General features: G+C 42.3%; 1 long non-coding RNA gene across 2 annotated transcripts; it reads right to left on the bottom strand.

Moving 5' to 3' along the window:
• Positions 1-239: 239 nt before the first annotated feature.
• LOC119937036 lies at positions 240-27503 on the bottom strand. 2 transcript variants are annotated; one of them, XR_005453907.1, is made up of 5 exons: positions 27469-27503; positions 24625-24661; positions 15599-15675; positions 15315-15486; positions 240-484 (listed from the first exon to the last, which is right to left on the bottom strand). It is a non-coding gene; the product is annotated as an uncharacterized LOC119937036 (long non-coding RNA). The 2 variants fall into 2 exon arrangements; XR_005453908.1 differs by lacking the exon at positions 27469-27503 and adding an exon at positions 25314-25411.
• Positions 27504-27849: the final 346 nt, after the last annotated feature.

Below are 27849 nucleotides of genomic sequence, written 5' to 3'. Positions count from 1 at the left end.
CCTATGCTATGACAACTTTCTTGAAACAGCCTGAAGGAGTATCGGCCTGGGCGGGGGACCTGGGTTCTAATCACAGCTCGGCACTTGCCTGCCTGCCTGTTCATGTTTATGTTATGAATATTCTCCCTTAAGCCCATTTCACAGAAGAGAACACTGAGGCACAGAGAGGTTAAGTGGCTTGCCTCAGGTCATCCAGCAGGCAAGTGGCAGAGGCGGGGCTAGGACTTGGGTCTCCTGACTCGCAGCCCCAGGATTTTCCTGCTAGGCCAGGCTGCATTCCTATCTATTGCTGCACTGTTATATTTAATACCCAAAGTACCTGTTGCCATTTCACTTCACTCTCTTAGTCTCGAAGATCATCCTTAATCCTCTGTTCCAAGACAATCACTCGTTTCAGATTTAGTTTTCTGCGTGGAATGGTTGCACAGTGCCACTGATGGACTGACTCACGTCCGTGTTCAAGAACTTTTCTCCTTCTGTGCACCTGAAGAATGCCCGTATGAATTTCAGTCAGCTGTGGATATTGTAAGAGGGCCCAAAGCATGTTATATGTGCAATCTCGTCAATCTTTCACAAACAAGGAATAGAGCTATTTCTATACAGGGTTTGCAATAAGAAAATGAAATTACACGACCTATTGAGATATTAAGTTTTTAATCTCAGATTTTCTATTATTGTTACTAAGTGTCCGATTAGCATTTTGGGGGAATAACTATCAACTACGGGGCTATGGGGATTCCCATTTTTTGGGAATAACTATTAACTCTGAAGGCTATGTGCATATTGAATTTAATGGGTAAACAATCGTTTTGAGTTTGATTCTTTTGGAGTCCACATTGGCTGCCCAGTCATTTGTTCACAAATCACTATTTCAAATTGATAGATCGATGTTAATTATGCGTTCAAAACAATAACAAGCAGTATGGCCCAGTGGAAAGAGCACAGTCCTGGAGGTCAGGAGATCTGGATTCTAATTCTGACTGTGCCACTGGCCGGCTGTATGACCTTGGATAAGTCATTTCGCTTCCCTCTGCTTCAGTTTCCTCATCTGTAAATGGGGATGAAATACCCGCTCTCCCTCCCTCTTAGACTAAGAGTCCCTTGTGGGACAGTGCAGTACTGTGGGTGATTTTGTAATAGTAATAATAACGGTGGTATTTATTAAGGACTTACTATGTGCCAGGCACCGCACTAAGTGCTGGGGGTTGATACAAGCAAATCAGGTTGGACACAATCACTGTCCCATGTGGGGCTCACAGTCTTAAGTCTTTATTTTACAGATGAAGTAAACTAAGGCACAGAGAAGTTAAGTGACTCGCCCGAGGTCACAAAGCAGGCAAGTGGCAGGGCTGGGATCAGAACCCAGGTTCTTCTGAGTCCCAGGCCCGTACTCTGTCCACTAGGCCAAACTATCTTCATCATCATCATCATCATCATCAATCGTATTTATTGAGCGCTTACTGTGTGCAGAGCACTGTACTAAGCGCTTGGGAAGTCCAAGTTGGCAACATATAGAGACAGTCCCTACCCAACAGTGGGCTCACAGTCTAAAAGGGGGAGACAGAGAACAAAACCAAACATACTATCTTGCATCTACCACATTGTTTAGTGCAGTATTTGGCACATAGTAAGTACTTAGTAAATACCGCAATTACTAAGAATATTTCTTTAGTACCTCATGTAATAGAGTTTTTGTTGAATGTAGGGCTGGAGAAGAGAGAGTAAAGCTCAAGGTACAATTAGAAGGTTGGCTTGGAAGAAATAAAGAGGATGAATTAGGGATTATTGGGTGAAGTGAGCCAATCAGTTGTATTTATGAGCACTTATGGTGTGCAGAGTTCTGTGCTAAGCACTTGGGAGAGTACAATCTAATGGAATTGGTAGGCACACTTCCTGGTCTAGAGTGGGAGACAGATATTAATAGGAATTGTGTCTGTATGTAATGTCTGTAGGCTGATAGGTAAGGTAGAGCAAGTAGCTGCAAGGCTTTGGAGTCAGTTATAAATAGCTTTTTTTCTAATGCATAGACCCAAAGGGGCTTGAGTTCACTAATTATGCACATTGAACAACTTTGATTCAGTCATCTCGAATTAAAATGAGATTTCCACTGGTGAATATTGCCTACTGTATGCAAAGTGGGCAGGTCAGAGTACCCAGGTGCCCAGAGTTTAGAGGTTGGCGAAAGCATGTCAAAAACAAAATGGACAGAAAGTGCCCAAGGACATACTGTGGAAAAAGCATTAACTGGTTGGTTGATATTTCCTTCATTCAATCGTATTTATTGAGCGCTTACTGTGTACAGACCACTGTACTATGCACTTGGGAAGTACAAATATATTTCTTTTGAGGCATGCATTTTATCCTATCACAGTTTTGCAAGTATTTAAGGAGAAAGCACGAATGGGCAGGAAGGTAATTTTCTTTTAATAAAAGACAGTTTGAAGCATGACATTTTGAAAAGTAACACATTCAGCATAATTGTTTAAAATGTGTGGCAATTTTTTGTTAATTGGGAAGTTTTTAAGTATGAGTCAGAGAGAAGTGGAGTGGTTTGATTTATCCTATGAACTGCGGTAAATTTCCTCTGAAGAATGTGGGAGCAGAACAGTCCAGAAAGATTAGAGCAAAGTTCTGGAAACTGTCACAACACAGTTCACCCTGTAATGCTTTCCCTCTCATCCACACACAGTTATCAACATGTTGGATGCATTTTCATATTCCTATTGACCTTGAATATGTGGCAAGGGTTAATGGTGAGTTTGAATTCTACAAGTCTAAGGGCTGGGCTTGGGCCCTGGGTCTGTGTCTAACTTGTATTGTAACGCTGTGGCTTAAACATTTTCTTTGTGCTCTGCTCTTGTATAAAATGATTTAATCAGGCTTATCATACAGGGCTGTGGTTCGGTTAAAAGAATACTCATACAACATATTGAAGTTCTCAGACGGAAGGTACTAAAGAAAAATAAAAAAAAATGTTATGCCAGGAAAGATCATTGAGTAAACAGTTTTTGTGGGTGGGGTTTTCCCTGAGGAAAACTGTTTTTCAAAAACATGAATTTGTCTTTACATAAAAATAATTTTCCCCCCTCTTCTAACAGGAAGAAAAATCTTCTTGTTAACTAGCAGGATCCGTAAATGGGTGCTTGATTTCTAGTAGTCTTTCTGAGTATCTAAATTTTGTCATCATTTGCATGATTAATAGCTAGCTGTTCCTAAAAGCTGGGAAATTTTGTCTTATATTCCTCTAACCTCCATTTGGAATTAATAGCCTTTTTGAGGAAAATTTTGTATTTAATGGAAGCTGGAGAGCAACATGACAAATGAAACACTTGATCTATATTCAGTAACCACTTGATATCTCCACAGAAATTACATTCGGGTGTGTCCATTCTGCCTTTGTTAAATGGGAGATTAAATATCTGTTCTCCCTCTCCTCGATTATGAGTGCCATGAGGCTAGAGGCAGTCTCCAATTTGATTATCTTGTGTCTTCCTCAGGGTTTAGCACAGTTCCTGGCACTTAATATGTGCTTAATAAGTATCATAATCATCATCATTATTATTATAATATGTTTGGCTTCCCCAATGATTCTATCTAGCATCTTTTACAAAAGAGAGGAAAAAATGGGGAGAGGAAAAAAAGATCCACATTAAGAAAAACTCTGGATGAACTAATTTTAAATAAGTATAACTTTGTTTCATTTCTTGGTATTGTTAACTCTTGCAGGGGATACAGAACTCTTTGAGAATTAGCAGGGAATGGATTTTCATAGCAGGGTACTTAGCAATGCAATTGTTTATAGGTGTGGGCAATTGCATTACACTCAGAAAATATCCATAGGACAGCTGAGTAGAATGAACTTGTAGATTTACTTTCCATTTCTTTTAAGACCATAAAATGAAACCTGTCATTATTATGACGGTTTGATTTTTGATAAATGGTGACATTGGATTTAAAGGTGGCACAAAGCAGGATCTAACTGCTGATGATTACAGTGTTTCCTAATTTTTTCTTACCTGGTCACCAAAGGTTATTTTTATTACCCTTTCCCTTTCTATTGATGTTTCCTTACAAATATCAGAACAATTTTCCTTGAAATGCCACGTGGTGCAACAGGACTTCTTTTTAGTTGTCCTTTTCTACATTTGTAATTCATCAATCAGTTAAATTTCCTGAGTGCCTATTGTGTGAAGAGCACTATACTAAGTATTTGGGAGAACAAAATAGAACAAGACAATACTCTTATTGTGTGCAGAGCACAATACTATGCTCTTGGGAGAACAGAGTATTATTAATTTGGATTCAGCAAAGTCTGTATTTTCTCCTATAGCCCTGACTATTCTGTGACATTAGGCAGTGCTTTTTATCCAGGATGAATTATTCTAGAAGGAGACGATATTTTTTGTGACCTTTGCTGCTGTTGTTAGCACTCACCCACACACCTTCTCCTGCCTATCCCCCTTCTCCTAATCAAGTCCACTCTCTTCTATTGAACAATCCATTCTCTATCTAATTATTACTTATTTCCTTTTCCTCTAATGCTTTCCCTATCATCATTTCTCTCCTTTTCGCTATTTTCAACCAAGCAATCCATCAGCTCTATTTCTTGAGTGTCTACTGTGGGCAGAGCACAGTTCCCAGTACTTGGGAAAACGCAACAGAGTTGACACGATCATTCGTTCATTCTGTCGTATTTATTGGGTGCTTACTGTGTGTAGAGCACTGTACTAAGCGCTTGGGAGAGTACAATACAACAGTGAACAGACACATTCCCCGCCCACAACAAGCTCTCATTTTAGAGGGTGGGAGACAGACAGCAAGACAAAGAAATAAAATTCAGATATGTATCTAAGTGCTGTGGAGGTGGGAGGAGGGGAAAGAACAAAGGGAGCAAGCACCCGCAAGAGGATGTGATGTGGAAGATAGACATTGAAATAAAATTACAGGAAGGGGAGAAGAAGGAACAGCGGGATATTAATTCAGTCGTATTTATTGAGTGCTTATTGTGTGCAGAGAACTGTACTAAACGTTTGGAAAGTACAGTTTGGCAACAAATAGAGACAATCCCTACCCAACAATGGGCTCACAGTCTAGAACGGGGGAGACAGATAACAAAATGTATATGGGTGAATGTCTACCTCAGGTAAATGGGGCAGATTGGGTTATAGTCCTAGCTCTATAACTGGCCTACTGTGAGACCCGGGGAAGGTCATTTAACCGCTCTGGACTTCAGTTTCCTCATCAGTAAAATGGGGATAAGATGGATTGTGAGCCCTGGGTAGAACATGGACTTCGTTCAGTTTGATAACCTTGTATCCAGGGCTTAGGACATAAGCTATGATGATTAAGCACTGTGAGAGGCTGGCAGTACTTAAATGATGAAGTGGCATGGAAATGGCATGAATGGCTGCCATCACCCTCTCCTCCCCCTGAAAATACCAGCTGTCTGCCGCTTTATGATTTGATTTTTTTTTTTTTTTTTTTTTTGGTCTACACCTTAATGCTCATGCTAGCTCTGATCCTGGTGTCTTCATCTGCAGCTCGGCAGAACTTTTCTCTTCTCCTCAGGCTCTTATGACTCTCATCCTTTTAGACTTTTAGACTGTGAGCCCAATGTTGGGTAGGGACTGTCTCTATATGTTGCCAATTTGTACTTCCCAAGCACTTAGTACAGTGCTCTGCACATAGTAAGCGCTCAATAAATACGATTGATGATGATCCTGACCCAACTCTGGAAGAGCCCACCTGGATTTAGCACAGAAGATGTATACAGGGCGGGGTAGGGAAGGAAGAGTAGGGAAGGAAAACATGAATTTAGCCTTGCTTAGAGAAATACTTATCGTGTAGTGATCTTTATTGTCTGTCTCTCCCACTACTCTGATAGCTCCTTGAGGGCAGGGACTGTGTCTACTTGTTCTATTGCACAACGCCATACGTTTAGTACAGTACTTTGCACCTAGTAAGCACTCAGTAGATACCACTGGTTGACTGTATGAGAGTAGAACTGAATCCTTTTATTATCAAACTTGTGTACTTTGCACTGATTTGCTCTCAGAAAGCAACCACAGGTCTGGAGCATAATGACAGAAATGGTTTAGAAGATGGAAAATTAGCCACTTATAGGAAGGCTAAAAGAAATGGCATTGCTGGGGTAAAGAAATAGTTAAGGAGTGGATATAAGCCATCTTCACGCACATAAAGCGTTTAAAAGGAGGCTGCCGAGACCTCGTTCTCCCTGCCTGTGGAGGATGGTGACTGTAGCCATGGTGACTGCTATGGTCAGCACTGGGGAAGAGAAGGACTGTTTCACCCTTCTCTTCTCGAGCAGGGCAACGGCGACTGGCACAGTTGCTCTGACCAGGCTTTTTCCAGGTCAATTAATCAATCAATTGTATTTATTGAGTGCTTACTGCATGCAGAGCACTGTACTAAGCCCTTAGGAGAGAACACTGAAGGGAAATTTTGGGGTGTCTAGAAAATGTTCATTCAGCCATGCTGGAAACCCCAGTCACGGTCCTGGAATAGCAGGTTCCACTATGGCAACCTGTGGCAGTTAGTCTCCAGACACCAGTGCCACCCCCAAGCCTTTCAGGTAGCAGTTCTCAGGCATCAGTCCGTCAGCCAACCAGTCAAATTACTGAACACTTACTGTGTGCAGAGCACTGCACTAAGTGCCTGGGAGAGTACAAAATACCAATGTAACAGACAGATTCCCTGCCCACAACGAGTTTACAGTCTAGAGGGTGAGACAGATGTCAGCATCGGCACCGGTCTGCATTTGGGCAAGGGTGTCTCCCTGGGCAGTCAGTAAGGAGAAGCCCTGCTGTCTCCCCCTTCTAGACTGTGAGCCCACTGTTGGGTAGGGACCGTCTCTATATGTTGCCAACTTGTACTTCCCAAGCGCTTAGTACAGTGCTCTGCACACAGTAAGTGCTCAATAAATACGATTGATTGCTGTCAGGAGCCAGGCATCCATGTGCTGGGTGTGTCGGTGTCTGTATGTATCTGAAGGGGCGGTCATTAGGCTCCCCTTTACTCCAACCATTTCCCACATCCCTATTCATTTCCCCCCTTCCCCTCTCTTTGTCTCCCTATCCCCTTCTCTTTGGCTCTCCGAACTCTCCTTTCTATCTCCAATTTCTCTCTCCATCTTGGTTGTTTCCTTCCCAACTCCACCTTTTCTTTCTTCCAACCTCTTTCTCTCCATACATCTTCGGTCCTTTATTGCTGGGTCTTTCTTGCCTTTTCAATTCTGCCCCCTGGATGCCCTGCGCCCTGCCCCACTTTGACCTTTCCCAAAGAGAATCATTTTAAGCTGGCATCATCCACTATTTACCAGTTTCCCAAGGGTAGGCTAGAATTTAGGCAAAATTTCCTGTGTTTACAAAATATTTGCCCCATGAAGGCCTTCCTCAATCCCAATACCCCGAGCCATATCAATGTATCAGCCACCTGTAGCATTTACATATTTATATATGTACACCTCCTCCACAAACACACGCGCACACCCACACTTGATTGTACAGTCAATTCTGCTTAGCCTATTTATAAGCACTAATGGTATTTTTTATATCTGCTCCCCCCATTGGCATGTAAGCTCCTTATGGGCTTTTTTTGAACTTTCCCAACCTCTCAGTAAAGTACACTGCACCCTGTGGGGCTCAGTAAATACCTTTAACTACCACCCTGACTGTGAAATATTGTCCATTTGCAATGTAGGAAGTAGGTATGCTGTTCAGCAAAATAAGTGGATGAAATATTCTTTCTGTAATGCAGAATTCTTGCTTTTATTGATGCCGCTCTTAGCATTCCACTGCTCAGTCCACTCCTAAAATAGAACTCACCACACTGATGAGAGATGGAGAAGTTACTACTTATGAAGCTACAAAAATAGGGGACATTCTAATTACAGACTAGAGCCCTTCCTGGGTAGCTTGAGTCTCACCCATGAAATCTGCTTTCAGCTTAGTATGATGAAGAAAATCAAAATAAACACATTTCACAGAGCAGAAACCACAGTGAGAGTCTCCAACCATACAACCTGCCCCGGCATGATCGTGATTTGTGTTGTTGGCCCCTGAGAGAGTCCAAAATCCATTTCAAGGTATCAGGTTAAGGAGTTCAGTGGATTGTTTGTGCCTGCAGCCATTTTGTACTGCAGTCTAGCAGGGCTCACTGCACTGAACCCTTTAGAAAAAAATAGGAAAGCTTTCTGCCGAAAAGACAGGAACCCCCTGCCACATAGCAGCTCGCTCGAGAAAAATGCATCCTGGCTTCAAGAACAAATCGGCTTGTGAATGAAGTAGACCTCTGAGGAGGGATGTGAAAACAAGCAGTTGGAGCCAGCGGAGTTTATGTAAGTGGATCTGGGGTGGCTGGCTCTAAAAGGCTGCTTAGAGGTGGGAATGTCCCTTAAAGTGATATCCTGGAAAACACATTAGCTGAGTTTGCCTAATTGTCTTGTTTCCTCTGAACAAGTTTAGATGATAAAGCTTTAAGTGTTGGCAAGTGCAGTGCTCCGAGTGCATTCATTTTGGCCCTGAATGAACTACCGTATAGAAAGCCGTAACGGCTTCAAGACTCGCTAATTGGGTGTGAAACAATTCCGCTCACCAAACCCATTTATTCATTTTCCTGACCTTAGTTTTCCTGTGGCTTTTCATTAGATGTTATCAGTCAATCCATTCATTCATTCATTCAATCGTATTTATTGAGCACTTACTGTTTGCAGAGCACTGTACTATGTGCTTGGAAAGTACAATCAATCAATCAATCGTATTTATTGAGCGCTTACTGTGTGCAGAGCATTGTACTAAACGCTTGGGAAGTACAAGTTGGCAACATATAGAGACAGTCCCTACCCAACAGTGGGCTCACAGTCTAGAAGAGTGGGCTCACAGTCCTGCAACACATAGTATTTACTGAGCACCTACTTTGCACTGAGCTCTCTTCTAGGTCTTTTGGAAAGTAGACATTATCCCTGACCTCAAGGAGTTTGAAATCTATCAGATTAATAGTGTGCCATGATATAACAACTTGAATAATAACGGGCTACACCATAATGATATGGTAGTGACCGCATAGTTCACTCCTTTGCAAAGTTATGTCACTAAAGATTTTGAATTTTCAGGAAAATATTCACAAAGTGAGAAAGTTAATGCCTAAAGAAAAAGAATCTATTTCAAGTTCAGCTATTCATTCAATCATATGTATTGAGCGCTTACTGTGTGCCGAGCACTGTGCTAAAGCGCTTGGGAACTACAAGTTGGCAACATATAAAGATGGTCCCTACCTAACAACGGGATCACAGTCTAGAAGGGGGAGACAGATAGCAAAACAAAACATGTAGACAGGTGTCAAAATCGTCAGAACAAATAGAATTAAAGTATATGCATATCATTAACAAAATAAATAGAATAGTAAATATGTACAAGTAAAATAAATAGAGTAATAAATCTGTACAAATATATATACAGGTTCTGTGGGGAGGGGAAGGAGGTAGGGTGGGGGGGATGGGGAGGAGGAGAGGAAAAAGGGGGCTCAGTCCGGGAAGGCCTCCTGGAGGAGGTGAGCTCTCAGTACGGCTTTGAAGGGAGGAAGAGAGCTAGCTTGGCGGATGTGCGGAGGGAGGGCATTCCAGGCCAGGGAGAGGATGTGAGCCGGGGGTCGACGGCGGGACAGGCGAGAACGAGGTACAGTGAGGAGGTTAGCGGCAGAGGAGCGGAGGCTGCGGGGTGGGCTGGAGAAGGAGAGAAGGGAGGTGAGGTGATGGAGAACCTTGAAGCTGAGAGTGAGGAGTTTTTGCTTGATGCGTAGGATGGCAGGCAGCCACTGGAGATTTTTGAGGTGGGGAGTAACATGCCCAGAGCGTTTCTGCACAAAGATAATCTGGGCAGCAGAGTGAAGTAAAGACTGAAGTGGGGAGAGGCAGGAGGATGGGAGATCAGAGAGGAGGCTGATGCAGTAATCCAGTTGGGATAAGATGAGAGATTGAACCAGCAAGATAGTGATTTGGATGGAGAGGAAAGGGCAAATCTTGGCGGCGTTGCGGAGGTGAGACCAGCAGGTTTTGGTGACGGATTGGATGTGTGGGGTGAATGAGAGAGCGGAGTCGAGGGTGACACCGAGGTTGCGGGCTTGTGAGACGGGAAGGATGGTAGTGCCGTCTACAGTGACGGGAGAGTCAGGGAGAGGGCAGGGTTTGGGAGGGAAGATAAGGAGTTCAGTCATGGACACATTGAGCTATTAATCATGGGACAGTCAATGAGCCCATAAGGGACGGAGAGTGCCCGATCTGATTATATCTACCTCAGAGTTCAGTCGAGTGTGTGGCTCATAGTAAGCATTTAACAAATACTGTTATTAGTGTTATTATCATAATGGCATCAGGAATAGCATAGTTTCAGGTATGCAGTATAGATTATATATAGTCCTTTACCCCAAGGATCTTATAGTCTAACGAGTTAGACGAATCAGTCTAACATGAAGAGGATAAGATAGGTCACTGGCAGACCCCATGATTTCCAGTTGAGAAAATATGTGTGACGCCAGATGCATTATACTGGGCATCGAATGTAAAGTGTTGATGTCACAGGTGCCATTTTGAAGAAGTAGGCACAAGTTTGGTCAATCACAAAGCATTTCCTCAGGGTGAACCCTGAGGTTGCACCCCAACCTCGACATCCATAACCCTTACATTCCCCTCCCGGGTCCCCAATAATTCTAATGCTGAATCATGGAAGAGAGAGATATTTGGTCCATAAAACGTACCAACTGAACAGAAAAGCACCTTGTTCCATAGTGGTACTGGACAAGGGCCCAGGCAGCTGAAAATTGAGAAATGGTGTAGCCTGATGGATAGATCATGGGCCTGGGTGTCAGAAGGACCGGGGTTCTAATTCCGGCTCTGCCACTTATCTGCTGTGTAACCCTGGACAAGTCACTTAACTTCTCTATGCCTCATTTACCTCATCTGTAAAATGGGGATTAAGACTGTGAGCCCTTGCATGGTATAAAACCAGACAAATAACCACTCTAAGGAGCAGAGATGCAAATGATATCAACACAACTAAGCCATTATTGAAAGAAAAAAATAGGTACCCATGTGTGCTTAGGTGGCTGATGGCGTGACTGGAGAGTTGTCATGGGGGGATTAATCTTGGATTACATTTTGGAGGAGGTGAATAAGGTGGAGGAGGGGGAGAGGCCCTCCTAAGGAGGGATTGGAAGATAGAGAAGGATGTGGATTGGTAGATGAGAAGGGGAACAAGTTCCATGAAGGAAGCAAGGGTACGAGCAGTTTGGGTTGTGGGCATGAGAAATCGAGCAAAGAACAGCTGGAAGAACGAGAGCTGAGGTGTAGTGAGAGAAGAGGGTGGGAAGATAGAAGGGAAAATTTCCTTAAAGTCAATGGTAAGGAGGTTTCGTTTCGTGAGAGGTCGGTGATATGATCTGAATGGCTTTTCCCAAGGACGACACTAGTTAGTAGCAGCACTTAGGATAGAATGAGTGAAGAGGAAAGAGCACCATTGAGTTCACCTTTGAGCACCATTGCTCCTCTCTTCCCAAGATGGAGGCATTTTCTGCCATTTGTACCTGTTCACCTTTATGCTAAATTGGGAAATTCATGCTTCTCTTTAAACCAGTCATTGGTCCCTCTGATCATTGCTGGCTACCACGTTGAAGAATAGTGTAGGATGTCAAACCTGGAGTGAATTATAGGTATCTTTTCCACTGACATTTCAATACTTTCCTTCAGGACCTCATTTGGTATCATCTGGTGCCTCTGAAAGGCAGTTCAAAATATTCTTCAGAAGTGTATTTCTGAGTCCTATAGAAATTCAGATTTGGGACAGAGATGTAAAAAGATCTCCAGACCTCCAGACTGAGGGAAGTCCTGTTAACTAATGCGAGTAATTTCAATGCTGATCAGGAGCGTATACTCCTAATAGGGGTTGGCTATTTTCTTAGAAGTCACAACATTGATTACTAAAAAAAAAATTCACACACACACACAATCAACAAAAATTACTGAGCACTTACTGTGTGCAGAGCAACTGGGAGCGTACAATAAAGTTGGTAGACACAATTCCTTTCCTCAGGGAACTTAGAATCTAATGGGGGAACTATGCTTTAAAATAAATTATAGGTAGGCGAAGTGATAATGGTAATAATGATGGCATTTACTATGTGTCAAGCACTGTTCTAAGCACTGGGGTAGATACAAGTTAATCAGGTTGAACACAGTCCCTGTCCCAAATGTGGCTCAAAGTCTTAATCCCCATTTTACAGATGAGGTAACTGCAGCACAGAGAAGCCAACTGTCTTGCCAGATCACACGGCAGACATGTGAGGGAATCAGAATTAGAACTCAGGTCCTTCCGACGCACTAGGCCATGCCACAGAGTATAAAGTTATGCACATATATGAAATGCACTCACACCTCATCCATTTGTTTTGGGTTCAATCTATTATTTTTCGTTCAAGTTCAACTTCATTCATATGCTCCCTTCCAAGCTCCTTCACTCTGATTTTTTCATTGCAACTGTCCCTCCCCTTTTCATCCCTTTCTGACGTCTTTCCTAGTGCCTATCATCTTCCCCTTCTCCTGCAGCTGTTAAGTAAAAGCAAAAATATCAGAAAGCTACTGATGCTCCTGTCTCTTTCATCAGAATGGAATGGGAGCGACAATGTGCAGCATCTAGTTGCCTAGCAACCGGATTCTGAGCATCCCTGCTAGTGTGAGGCTTGTGAAGCTGTGCTTGCTAATGCAGGCATATTAAAAAAAAATCTAGTTTGGGGAGAAGTGGGACAAACAAGCTCTGAAAAATTTAACAATCTCTGGACATGAGTCATACTGAGAAGGATAGATATTTTGTGGCAGAAGCCTCTGCTTTTATCCCACTGGGATTGCATCTCTGAGGGGGGGCGAGGGGGGTTCCCTTTTCTAAAGCGATATTTCTGGGGGTGTGAGAGCAAAGTCATAGGTACTAACATGACAGCCCCAGGGCATCGTGATCTTTCTCTAGCATATTTCTTCTAAACAGGTATTACTGGGGCACCAATAGTGAAATTTCATGAGGCATCTTCCTGGCAGATGACCACACCAGCTTCTTATGACACATGGTAATTTCAGATAGTGCTTTTTCAAGGATCTCATACATACTTCAATTTAAAGGACAAAAGAGCACTTGGCCTCCAGTGGATTTTATAGTATTTTTTTACGCCTAGTGCCTTTCAGATGGACTCTTTTCAGCTCATTTGAAATTTATTTTCCAGTTTAGAGGTAATCAATGTATGTCTACCAACTCTATTGTATTTTACTTCCCCAAGTGCTTAGTATAGTGCTGTGCATGCAGTAAGCACTCAATAAATACCATTGATTGGTTCAGCATCCGATCTGATTATCTTATATCTACCCCGTGCTTAGAACATAGTTCTCCTGATCACACGGGATGGATTGTGCAAAGTGACAGTCATATTCCACTTCACTAGTTGCCGTAGCAGAAGCCAAATCAACTTCCTTTGCACACAACAGCCACAATGCAGCTAGGAACCACTGATCGTTAACTAGAACTACCATAGTTGAAACAGTCCAGATTTGCACAACATTTACAAATGAGAAGAATACCAAAAGCCAGACTCCAGAAATCAGAATCCTCTAAAATTCTTCTCAACTGTGCTTCCTGTCCCAGTCTTTGGATTTGACTCTCTCCATCCAGCATTAATTGCGAGGTGCCTTTTAAGATTTAGGAGAGGGGCACATTTTGTTCCTACAGAGAAGAGTTGGTTCAGTCTTGCTTCAGTGTGGCTGCAATCAATTATTTAATCAATTGCATTTATTAAGAAAGACAGGCCAGAGAGGGAAGTCCTCTGACTGGCAATTCCATGGGTACAAATGGAAAATCCGTAGGGGGATAGGGTTATCGGTCTGGTCCACAAAGCAGACCTTCAGCCCCTTTTGGCTGAATTTTACACCAAATTGATGTAAAGTATAGTATAGTTGATGACTTCATGTCCACCAAACAACCAGTGAAAACCATTTTATTCCACGGACCCGAACTTGTCTAAGGCCCAAGTCTCGGACTGGTACTAATTGAGATGGAGTGAACTCTGAACTCCTTCATGATCTTAGTGTACAATACAGAGCACTGTGATTTTAATGGAATATGAGACAATATGGAAACTGAAGGGAATTGGTATCTGTAAGCCTGACTTTTTTATGGTATTTGCTAAGCACTTACTATTCATTCATTCACTTGTATTTATTGAGCACTTAGTGTGTGCAGAGCACTGTACTAAGCACTTGGGAGAGTACAATATAACAATAAACAGACACATTCCTTGCCCACAATGAGCTTACAGTCTAGGGAGGGGTGACAGACATTAATATAAATAAATAAATTACAGATACGTACATAAGTAATGTAGGGCTGGGGTAGGGGAAGAACAAAGAGCCCGCTGTTGGGTAGGGACCACCTCTATATGTTGCCAACTTGTACTTCCCAAGCGCTTAGTACAGTGCTCTGCACACAGTAAGCGCTCAATAAATACGATTGAATGAACAAAGGGAGCAAGTCAGGGCAATGCAGAGGGGAGTGGGAGAAGATAAGCCTTCAATAAGGCTTTGCCAGACACTGTATTAAGCACTGGGATAGATAGACGCTAATCAGGTTGGGCAGAGTCCACATGCCACATGGGGCTCACAGTCTTAATTTCCATTTTATGGATGAGATAACTGAGGCACAAAGAAGTTAAGAGACTTGCAAAGGCCACACAGCAGGCAAATGGCGGAACCAGGGGTAGAATCCGCAGCGTGGCTCAGTGGAAAGAGCACGGGCTTTGGAGTCAGAGGTCATGGGTTCAAATCCCAGCTCCGCCAATTGTCAGCTGTGTGACTTTGGGCAAGTCACTTAACTTCCCTGTGCCTCAGTTACCTCATCTGGAAAATGGGGATTAAGATTGTGAGCCCCCTGTGGGACAACCTGATCACCTTGTAACCTCCCCAGCACTTAGAACAGTGCTTTGCACAAAGTAAGCGCTTAATAAATGCCATCATTATTAATATTATTATTCTGCCCCTCTGGCAAGGGTGAGAACAGGCAGGGGAAAGTCACAGCTGCCCTCTTCCCCCATTTACGGAGAAGTGGAGGGGAAATGGCAGAGTATAGGATCATGAGTGCGACAGTATAAGATAAGTATAGGATAGTATAGGATAAGTGTGCCTTAGGCTGGGAACCAATGATAAATCATGGCAAATTCCCTTGTGGAATGGAACTAGGCTAAGTGGGTCGGACTGCTGCTGGAACACTTACCCGGAAAATGCGGTCACTGATGCTCCATTCCCTTTGTCATTTCCCCAACTGGGTCTCTGGGAGAGGAGAGGTGCATTGAGCAAACGGTTCTAGTGGAAAATTCTGCAGAAGGGCAAGAGGATGCATTGTCCCCTGAATGCCTTCAGGAAGCGTGTTGCTATCCTTCCTGGAACTGCAGAGGATCAATCAGGTTCAATGTATTTAGGCTCTTTCAGCTTTATGCATTCATCTTCTATACTATACATATTCTAGAATATACAACTATAGTAAGTATAAAAACGTACTTGGTCATGAAGGCGTTCTTCTAAGGCTCTGTTTATTCAAATCGGTCCTTCCGCGATAGCATACAGGCTAATTGGCACTGTGAAGGAAAGCGCATGAGACGGCAGTGACATACTGATCATTAAGTGCAGTTAAGTGCTCAAATTTCGGCTATCATGACTATATTCTATAAACAGCCCTTCAGACTTGGCTCATCCAGATAATGAGCACATTTCTCCCGATACCAGAGTGGCTTATTTTTTTTTTTTTAAAGTCCTTTTCAATGCCTTTCACAACAGCGATGATTTAGCAAAGACCTGTTTGCCACATGCTCTCTTCAAAAACGGTATTTCTGGAAAACCAGAGGGCCATCTCTTTGCCTGTAAAATATGAGCATGCGGCAGAATGTCAGCGCTCTTGACATTAGACCCACACATGCTTGGTGTCTGTTTACCCTCACTGAGGAATTGTGATGAAGGGACTCTGCAGCTCAGCAGCTGTTTCTGCAGAGCGCTGTGCATGTGAGAGGAAAGGGAATCGGCAAACACACATTTTTCTTCTGATGCTGCAACCTTCATTCGAGCAAAACTCTCCCCACTTCCAGTAAAGGAATGCGACTGGACTAAATTACGGTGAAATGAAGGGTGGTTTGTTTTCATTCAATCAACGGAATTTACTGAGTGCTTACCGTGAGCAGAGCTCTGTACTAAGTGCTTGGGAGGGGACGCTGCCCTTGTGGAACAGGGACTGTGAAACTACCTTGGGACAGTTCAAGATAATAGAGTTATCTATTAATAGCTATTAATAGATTAATCTATTAATAGCTAATAGCTCCCCCTTTTAGACTGTGTAGGGACTGTCTCTATATGTTGCCAACTTGTACTTCCCAAGTGCTTACTACAGTGCTCTGCACACAGTAAGCGCTCAATAAATTTGATGATGATGATGATAGAGTTGAAGACATGATTGCTGCCTAAGTGAAGCTTACAGTCCAGAGCAGTGTGGTCTAGTGGATAGAGCACAGGCCCGGGAGTCAGAAGGTCATGGGTTCTAATCCCAGCTCCACCACTTGTCGACTGTGTGACCTCGGGCAAGTCACTTCACTTCTCCGTGCCTCAGTTCCCTCATCTGTAAAATGGGGATTAAGACTGTGAGCCCTATGTGGGGCAGGGGCTGTGTCCAACCCAATTACCTTGTATCTCTCCCAGTGCTCAGAACAGTGCCTGGCACATAGTAAGTGCTTAACAAATACCATAATTCTTATTGTTATTATTAGAGGAGAAGGCAGACATTCAAATGAATTACAGGTAGGGGAAATGATAGCGTTTAATGATGCGTGCAGGTTTTGAGTCAGATCTGCAGATAGGCCATATCTATGTTGCGGATTTCTGCTACGCTTGTCCACTGCATCATCATCATCAATCGTATTTATTGAGCGCTTACTGTGTGCAGAGCACTGTACTAAGCGCTTGGGAAGTACAAGTTGGCAACATACAGAGACAGTCCCTACCCAACAGTGGGCTCACAGTCTAAGACGACGCTTAGAAGTCACTGCACAAGATGTCCTCAGTGCTTCTTCCTAAGCGCCCTCCCTTACTTCTGGCTGTTTCACTCTGCTCCAGCACAGTGAGGTGTCAGTCAGCCTTGGGCTGTCGCATGGAGAAAATACAGCATTTTCTGTACAGCATAGGGAGAGAGTAGTAATGGTATTGATTTATTAATGGTATTGAGCGTCTCCTACTACCAAGCACTGGGGAAAACACCAGGAGGAAGAAAGAACAAGGCTATCGCGGTTTGTTGTAAGAGTAGGGCAGTGGTAAAGATGTTGGTGTAAACATAAATGCCAAGGGTAGTTGCTGCATTGACCTGACCTGGAAGGAGAGATTAGTCAGGAAATGGCCCCTGGCAGAGAAGAATTTTCAGGAGGGTTGTGAGGAAGAGATAGGAAAGTCTCAGAAGGTCTGGAGAGTTGGCATACGTTGTAAAAGAAGCTTACCTGTTTTACTTTATTTTTCTTTAAGCCTTAGGCAGTTTGTATTTGGAAAACAAATGGGATGGAGTGGAATAAGATTTTCCTGAAGAACATCTGATTTAACTGAAGGAGACTGGTCTTTTGAAAGTCTCACCCCAATTTAGAGATAATCAAACTATCTGGACAAATAGATTAAATAATAACATAATCCCTTTAAGTTCTCCAAAGACTACATTGGGCCCGACAGAACATTCCCCATTAAGCCTCACACCGTCTCTGTGAAATAATGAGAAGTTGTATGTTTTCTTTTTAATAACGCCGGCAACTTAGGATCAGAGAGGTGCAGTGAGTTCAAGGTCACTCAGTGAGTTAGTGGAAGAGGTGAAGAGCCTTCTAATGCTCATCCTCTTGACTTAAACTGATCTTTCTTCCCATTTTTGATACTCATCTATAAAACACTGGGATAACCCTGACTAAATCCTTGAAAACCTTGGTATACGTATAAAAAATTCCAGTGTGAGCTACCTAGCATTCAGGGGACAGTTCAAATAAGTGGCCTCACTATTTTTTGACTATAGATTCCATTGAAAACAGCCAACCATTAGATTTTTGTGTGCAGAAAAGATTCCAGAACACCTACAGGTAGTGTTTCTAAGTCAATTGATCACTCTGATTTATTGAGTGTTTACAGTGGTAATCCCTTGGGAGAGTACAACAGAGTAAGTAGACATGCTCTGTGGCTTCAAGGAGTTTACAACAGTGTTGGGGGGCAAGAGAGGGGAAAAAAAGGGGGGAGACAGACAAGAGAATTGTTTACATGCAGGGGAAAGCAATAGAGTTCAAAGATATGTATAAAAGTGCTATTGGGTGAGGGTTGGAGAAGCAGGTAACAGTGTTTTAGGTAGCATGGAAATGCTGAAGTAGGAGGAAAGGGAAAAACAGGTTGGAGGGATAAAGAGGTTAGTCAGAGAAGGCCTCCTGAGGAGGTGTGATTTTAGGAGAGCTTTGAAGATGGTCAGCACAGTAGTTTTGCCTGATAGTGAGGTGGGAGGGAGTTCCAAGACAGAAGAGAAGAGCTGAGCAAAAGGCTGGCAGAGAGAGTTAGGGATGAGAACAAAGCACAGTGAGTAGTTAACGTGAGAGGAGTGAAGCGTTCAAGTTGTGTTGTTCTGGGGGAGAAGTAAGGATTAGAAAATGTAAATAGCGAGGGAATGCATCTGTTAAATTATACTCTCCCAAGTGCTTAGTACCTTGCTCTGCCCACAGTAAGCACTCGATAAATATGATCGACTAGCTGAGGGACTTGCAAAACATCTGGTAAAACTGCTATATAGGGATGATATATATTATCATGTCTAGGTCAAATATCGTGGGTTAGGTGTGGATGGTGGAGAAATGTCATGATTTAAATAGAGTACTGGGGTAAAACTGTTGAAAAAAGAACTCAAGTGCATTTCCAAGGATACACTAGACTTTCTTCCACTTGTCTTTGGCAAACCCGCCTCTACTATCACAAAATAAGCTTTACACTGTGGGGAGAGTATTACATTGCAGAAGCCCAATTTTCATTTCAATTGAAATTTCTTCAGAGTAAGGAAAGCCTTCTTTGCAATGAAAGTAAATGGGTAAATGGAAGGGAATGTCTGAATAATCAGGGTAATAATATGGTCACCTATCTTAACTCAGTGGAGTTGTGGTGGGGTGGTGGTGATGGTAGGGAAAGGGACATCATTCCATCATTTTTCAAAGATTGGGGCTGCAGCTTGATAAATGGGCTCCAGATGGCAGTTCAGCACTGCTACAGCCCAAAGTCTTCCCCCCCAGAGCCCCATTGCTTTAGAATATTCCATTTCTCGAAAGAAACCACTGAACTTTTACCTTCCTCCGTTTGGAGTCACCGTCACTGCAAACCCACGTTACTGCATTTGTCGTTCATGTAAAACACGCACTAGAGGAGTGGGTAGAGCTGTGAGTTTTGTCAAACAAGGATTTATCTTCCTTCCATCACTCAATCTATGGAATTTACTGAATGCTTACGGTGTGCACAGCACTACACTAAGCACTTGGGAGAGTACAATACAATAGAGCTGGGAGACATGTTCCCTGCCCACAGGGAACATACAGATTATACATTTTATAGAGTGTAGATTTCATAACTCTGTGTGTTACAACCCATAATACGCTGAACAATTACTATTTTCTGTCTGCAACATTCTGTCTGCAAAAAGCCATTAGTGATTTATTGATTTATTTTACTTGTATATATTCTATTTATTTTATTTTGTTAATATGTTTTGTTTTGTTCTCTGTCTCCCCCTTCTAGACTGTGAGCCCACTGTTGGGTAGGGACCGTCTCTATATGTTGCCAACTTGTACTTCCCAAGCGCTTAGTACAGTGCTCTGCACACAGTAAGCTCTCAATAAATACGATTGAATGAATGAATGAATGAATTAGTGCCGGAGGAATCTTTCCAAGTGCTTTTTAATGGTATTTGTTAAGCACTTACTATGTTCCAGACACTATACTAAGTACTGGAGGTAAATACAAGCTAATCAGGTTGGACACAGTCCATGTTCGTTCATTCAGTCGTATTTTTTGGGTGCTTACTGTGTGCAGAGCACTGTACTAAGCGATTGGGAGGGTACAATATAACATGGGGCTCACAGTCTTAATCCCCGTTTTAAAACCGAGGCACAGAGAAACGAAGTGACTTACCCAGCAGACAAGTGGAGGAGCCAGGATTAGGACTCTCAGGCCTGTGCTCTATCCACTAGCCCACACGGCTTCTCTTTTAAATTCTCATATGTGTGGTGTTTCTTGGAGTGCAGGATCCAGTACGATCAATAATGAAGATCACTGGAGGCCAGAGGAAATGTGAGACTAGAGAGGAGGTGGGAGGTCTGGGCTAACAGTATTAATTTGGGAGTCAGCCACATGGAGATGGTAGCTTAAACCATGGGAAATGCTGAGCCTCCTAATCACCTCTGCCCCCAATACTTGCTTTTATCCCTCCATTTCCCTAGTAAGACCATGACTGCCAGGGAAGAGATGGCAGTGGTCCCACGCAAACCACTGGCAATAGAAGCAAGTTCTCCGTGCAGGTTCTCAAGTGTCAGCCCTTAGCCTCATCTTCTTCTTTTCACTGGAGATTCTGCAGTCATTTGTTCCTCTTCCTATCGTCTATTTCAAAATTTGCTATCTCTGTCTCTCCACTGAATTGGTAATTCTTCCAGGGAGAGACTGAGGCCTTTACTTCTATTGTGCAGTCACAATGCAGCTTAATACAGTGTCCTAGCACTCAGTAGGTGCTCAGAAAATAGTAATGGAATATGGTGATGTGGATGAACGTGGTGAGAAAAGCCATAGGTGTCTGCTCCTGCAAATATGATCCACTGGAAGGCAAAATGGGAGAGACAAGTGCATTAAAACAACTATATTTTAACAGACTACTCCTACCAGTAGCACAAAACTGATGATTTAAATTAAAGCAGTTAATTGAAAGCCATAAATATTGAGCTACGTTTAGACAGGCTTCAGTAATTATGGAGGCACGGAAAATTCAGAATCAGAACGTTAGCGAAACTGAATAGAAATGAAAATGAACTGGATCAATCTATCAGTTGTATTTATTGAGCACTTACTCTGTGCAGAGCACTGTACTAAGTGTTTGGGAGAGTACAGCACAACAGTCTAACAGACCCATGCCCTGCCCACAACAAGCTGTTCAGTCTAGGGGGGTGACAGACATTAATATAAATAAATTAAGGTTAGCTACATAGTGCTGTGGGGCTAAGGGAGGGATGAATAATGGGAGGAGATCATAGCAAAGCAGAAAGGAGTGGGAGAAGAGGAAAGGAGGGCTTAGTTATGAAAAGACCTCTTGGAGGAGATGTACTTTTAATAAGATTTTGAAGGTGGGAAGAGTAATCGTTGGATATGAGTTCTTCCCAGACTGAGCCCCCTTTTTCCTCTCCTCCTCCCATCCCCCCCACCCTACCTCCTTCCCCTCCCCACAGCACCTGTATATATTGTTTGTACAGTTTTATTACTCTATTTTACTTGTACATATTTACTTATTCTATTTATTTTGTTAATGATGTGCATTTAGCTTTAATTCTATTTGTTCTGATGACATGACACCTGTCCATACGTTTTGCTTTGTTGTCTGTCTCCCCCTTCTAGACTGTGAGCCCGTTGTTGGGTAGGGACCATCTCTATATGTTACCAGCTTGTATTTCCCAAGCACTTAGTACAGTGCTCTGCACACAGTAAGCGCTCAATCAATATGACTGAATGAATATGAAGAGGGAGGGTGCTGCAGGCCAGAGGCACGACATGGGTGAGAGGTCAGCGGTGAAATGGACAAGATCGAGGTACATTGAGCAGGCATTAGAGGAGTGAAGTGCGCAGGCTGGTTTGTAGTTGTGCCCCTTGTATAAATTCATAATCAACATCTTCAGGTAGGACCATTTGAATAGCAGGCTTTATCCCCCCTTTTTTTCTTTTTTAATAATAATAATAATAATAATAATGACATTTATTAAGCGCTTACTATGTGCAAAGCACTGTTCTAAGCGCTGGGGGGATACAAGGTGATCAGATTGTCCCACGGGGGGGTCACAGTCAAACCCCATTTTACAGATGAGGTAACTGAGGCCCAGAGAAGTTAAGTGACTTGCCCAATATCACACAGCTGACAATTGGCAGAGCTGGGATTTGAACCCATGACCACTGACTCCAAAGCCCGTGCTCTTTCCACTGAGCCACGCTGCTTCTCTCTTCTTTTTTCTTTATAATATCAAGGCTGTGGATTGACTTTGTCTTTCTAAATGTACAATATGCCACATACGGTCATATATGATGTACTGTCATTCATATTTGTATTCGTAAATACATTCTTAGGTGTTAAACATAATATGAAGGCTGCAGTATATGAGTAAAGAACTCTCTCCCTTAAGAAAATAATTGCACTTGGTCATTCCAAGCGTTTGAGCTCTTTCATATTCCTATTGAGTGAAGACCATATGTGTGACTGAATTCACCTCATCCCGTTTCATCCTTTCATTTGCTGCAGACTTTTGTAAGCTTTGCAATGCATCAGTTCTGTGGCAAGATGAAAACCCTAACATATGACCTTGGTCTGCTCTTTCTTCTGACCATTGAATAAATTTATAATCAGTTTCTGCAGGTAGGACCACTTTAACAGCAGGTTTTATCCTCTTTTTTTTCTTTTTTCTTTATAATATCATGGCTGTGGATTGACTTGCTTATGGTTAAAAAAAAAAAAGCCTCTCACAATGCTGAATCCCAGCCAAAAACAAGGAGTCAATCGCGGGGATTGACCAGCTTATTGCTATCAAGAAAGGAGTGGATCTTTTAGAGCAAAAGCTTCATAAACTAGAAAAGACAAGGAGGCAAAAGAGATAACAGTGCCAGGCTCTGCAGACATTAAACATCACAACAATTCAACGAGGGACAGTCTTGGTTTCGGCACATTGTGGATCTTATTTTCATGACTAGCCTGAGGCTGGAACTTTGTTACTGAGTTTATTCCAAATGGATTCATGCCAAGACCAAATTTTCATTTAAATATCATCTTCAAAGAAGCTCCAGTGCCATGCAGTCTTGGTTAGCGTAACAGAAGCAAAAACCAAATAACTGATGGTGCTTATTCGATCGTATTTATTGAGCATTGAACTAAGTGCTTGGCGAAGTACTTCAGCAATAAAGAGAGACAGTCCCTGCCCACAACCAGCTCACAGTCTAGAGGTGGAGAGACAGACATCAAAACAAATGAACAGGCATCATTAGACGGATGACCTTAAGACTCTCCCTCTCCTCTCTGTGCTCATTCTTCTAGGAATCCAGAGGATTTCTACACCAAGTGAAAACTCATTTTCATAGCTTGTGATTTAGAACAGATGCACGGATTTAAACTAGCCTGAATAGATAGACTTGAAAAGCTATCAAGTTCTTCAAATTTGCAAACCATTAATGGTTATTTATACATCTTTCTCCAGCTTCCCAGTATACGAACAATGGTGCAGGCTAAAGGAGTGAGTATTAGTTATATGGAAAATCAATGAACACTATTTACTGAGCACTTATTGTGTACATAACACTGTACTAAGCACCTGGGAGAGTACAAAACAACAGGTCAACAGGTTCCCCACCCATAGCAAGGCTCTGAGTTTCATCGTCCATGCTTTTTAAAATTCTTGCTCTTAAGCCTACTATTTGTAGCCTGACCTAATATTTAGGACACTTAGTTTATGAGCTTCTGTTAATTTGCAAGGTGATTATATGAAGTTTGGAGGTTTTTTCTATTTTGGCAAAGGCAGATGCTTCCATTCTTTAATTTCTGTGTGGAAGTCTTAAAGAGCATAGAGATGTTTTTGCCTTACATTCTAGAGAAGCAAGACAGATGGAAAAAATGCCTCTCAACAATGGAACACCTTTATGTACAATAGTTTGGATTTGTACCTTGGTTTTTATCTGGACAATGTGCTTTTTTTAACATTACTCTTTTGTCCTCACAAATTGCTGGGGAGAGGGAGAAATAACTTTGATATTATTATCCCCAATTTATAGATGAGAACACTGAGGCATAATTTGGTTAGGAGACTTACGCAAAGTCTCACGGCAGTCCAGTGGCAGAGCTGAGACTAGAACTCAGGTCCTCTTACAACAACAAAAACATAAGGCAGCAGGCCCATGGAAGAGGAAGGAAGGCTGACCACAGATTTTTGAAATTCAAACGATTAATGGGTAATTTGCAAGGTGATTATATGAGGTTTGGGGCTTTTTTGCTCTTTGAGGAAAACAGAATGCAAAAACTTTAAAGATGTAGCTTATGGACACTGCTGCCCCCTCAGCCTCATACTCACTTATAAGAGAGAGAAAACGCTGACATGACAAGCTCTTTGTGTTCTGATGAGCCTGGATTTTCACTGAATAGAAAAATCGATTTCAGACATGAGAGGTCAGTTAGTAGTTATGGCTTTGGTATGGCTTTGGATAACTTGTTCAGGAAAAGAGCAAATATATTTTGATGGGGATGAGAAATAGGTACTTACAATCTTGAGTTCCAGTCATCTCGTTAGCCTCCTGCAGCTATTAATAAATACATAATAAGTAAGAAATCAAGAAATTCACATATAAGTGCTTTGCACTATTACTGTGATCCATAACAATTGCCGGTTTTTGTAGATGAGGAGGAGGACGATGAGTCAGGAAACATAAATCTGAATTAATTATGTATTTGTACCATTAAATTAAGACATTCTTTCACTCCTGGAATCCTAGGGGAAGAAATGACAGCTGCAAAACTTAAACCGAGGTGAAGGACATGTTTGAAGCAGCATGGCTCAGTGGAAAGAGCACGGGCTTTGGAGTCAGAGGTCATGGGTTCAAATCCCGGCTCTGCTGTCAGCTGTGTGACTTTGGGCAAGTCACTTCACTTCTCTGTGTCTCAGTTACCTTATCTGTAAAACGGGGATTAGGACTGTGAGCCTCCCGTGGGACAACCTGATCACCTTGTAACCTCCCCAGTGCTTAGAACAATGCTTTGCACATAGTAAGCACTTAACAAATACCATTATTATTATTATTATTATTATTGAGGAATTCCTACATCCTCAATAGGGCAGGTTTCGCATGACCAAATTGAGCTCCTCCAAGGACTTTGTCTGTTATGCAGAGATTGCTGAGTTGAGCATTTATCGAGCATGGATTATAAGGCTTTTATAAAGCTTGAATTAAATACCTTTCCCCTGCTAGGTTTAATCATTGACATGGGTTCGAATCCCAGCTCTGCCACTCGTCTGCTGTGTGACTTCAGGCAAGTCACTTTACATCTCTGTGCCTCAGTTACCTCACCTGGAAAATACAGATTAAGACTGTGAGCCTTGAATGGGACACGGACTGTGTCCAACCCAATTACTTGCATCTACCCCATCATCATCATCATCATCATCAATCGTATTTATTGAGCGCATACTATGTGCAGAGCACTGTACTAAGCGCTTGGGAAGTACAAATTGGCAACATATAGAGACAGTCCCTACCCAACAGTGGGCTCACAGTCTAAAAGGGGGGAGACAGAGAACAAAACCAAACATACTAACAAAATAAAATAAATAGAATAGATATGTACAAATAAAATAAATAGAGTAAAAATATGTACAAACATATATACATATCTACAGGTGCTGTGGGGAAGGGAAGGAGGTATGATGGGGGGGATGGAGAGGGGGACGAGGGGGAGAGGAAGGCAGGGGCTCAGTCTGGGAAGGCCTCCTGGAGGAGGTGAGCTCTCAGCAGGGCCTTGAAGGGAGGAAGAGAGCTAGCTTGTACTAAACCCCAGTGTTTAGTACAGTGCCTTAACAAATACCACAGTTATTATTATCATTACTATCATCAATTCAAACAATTAATGGTTAAGCACTGAAGTATATTTCATGGACAATATCAAAATCAAAGCTTTTTCACTGATACAATCAGTCTCCAAAACACCCACACATTAAGGCCTGGGATAAGGTTAAGACCCAGTTGGCTTTAAAATTTTTTTTCTATTATTGAGTTGTTTTATCTATTTTTTTTTGCAATCACTTGTCCATCGGTATTAATTTTTCATGTAAGTACTGTATTGCTGATCTCACATTTCAACTTCTAGGAAAATCAATAGGCAGTAATTATAGATATGTTGTTAGCCCCAAACTGAACCACATGCAACCCTGAGAAAATGAATGACTGACCCAAGTCATCTCCATGACATTTCTATTGTGGTTTCTTAACAAAACAAGATGAAAGGAAAACTCAGTTAATGGGTGATCCTTCTTCTCTTTCACCATTAACCTAATTATGCTCAAGGATATCAGGAGGAATTTGGAACTTACCTTAGCCTATATCTCCTGGGAAAAAATGTTATCGAAAGCCCTTGAACCTCCCATCCTAGTACAGTGCTCTGTGCACAGTAAGTGCTCAATAAATGTCATCAATTAATTGATCCTATACACTGACTGTGCTTATACCAAAGGCACCATGAAGATGATTATGAATTGTTTTTCAGACTCAGCAGTGAAGATGATTATTTTTCAGACTCAGCAGTGCACTGTCGACTAATTACTGGTAGCCTCAATTAGAACAAAGTTTAGGTACTAGCCTGAACCCGGTAAATCTACCTTCAGCTAAGAGCCCAGTGCCATCTCTGAATTATTCTCTTGCCAAGGAGCACACTGTTCAATGATGCAAGGATAGAGAAAAAGATAGAAGTCCGAATTAGTAAATTTGGAGAAGATTTACTAATTCCGGGGAAGTTGAGGATGACGCCAATGTGACATTAATCTTCAGACTATAAGTGGGTCTAGATGATATATGTACTGTTCAAGCTTTTCTGCATGTGTGAGTCTTAAACAGAACTAAAAAGCAAATTATTAGGAGGGAACATGTACTTTTTTATGGTATTTGTTAAGCACTTACTATGTGCCAGACACTGTACTAAGCACTGGGGTAGATCCGAGCTAATCAGGTTGGACACAGTCCATGTGCCACTTGGGGCTCACAGTCATAATCCGTATTTTGCAGATAAGGTGACTGAGGCATACAGAAGTACAGTGACTTGCCCAAGGTCACACAACAGAGAAGTGGCAGGGTCAGGATCGGAACCCAGATCCCTCCGACTCCTAGACCTATGCTCTATCCATGAGACCAAGCTGCTTCTCAGCTTACTTAGGATGGCCTGTGTAGACAAAGCAGTTCTATTTGACCTGAGCACTTATTCTTAATTTTGGTAATTGAAGGCCCTGTGGGAGGGGTGATAGAGAGAAGAGGGAAATTGCTAGCTGCTTCCTATATTCAAGAGACATCAAAGGCATTTTGACTCTCATTCATTCATTCAATTGTATTTATTAAGCGCTTACTGTGTTCACAGCACTGTACTAAGCACTTGGGAAGTACAAGTCGGCAACACATAGAGACGGTCCCTGCCAAATAACGGGCTCACCATCTAGAAGGGGGAGACAGACGACAAAAGAAAACATGTAGACAGGTGTCAAAATCGTCAGAACAAATAGAATTATGGCTACATGCACATCATTAGGAAAATAAATAGATTAGTAAATATGTACAAGTAAAATTCTCTCCTTTTCCATAGTACTACAGGGAATAAATATTTATAAGGATACATAAAGATGCTGTATACACCTGTACAATATTGTAGGGGGGAGGAGAAGTGGAGTATAGAGAGAAGGATAAGGTGAAGTTTTGTCCCAGGTGTCCAAGGCCCAAGGAATCCCAGACAT

Source organism: Tachyglossus aculeatus, chromosome 14 (assembly GCF_015852505.1).
Source record: "Tachyglossus aculeatus isolate mTacAcu1 chromosome 14, mTacAcu1.pri, whole genome shotgun sequence".
In the NCBI taxonomy this organism is placed as follows: domain Eukaryota; kingdom Metazoa; phylum Chordata; class Mammalia; order Monotremata; family Tachyglossidae; genus Tachyglossus; species Tachyglossus aculeatus.
This window is presented reverse-complemented; position numbering and strand designations above follow the sequence as displayed.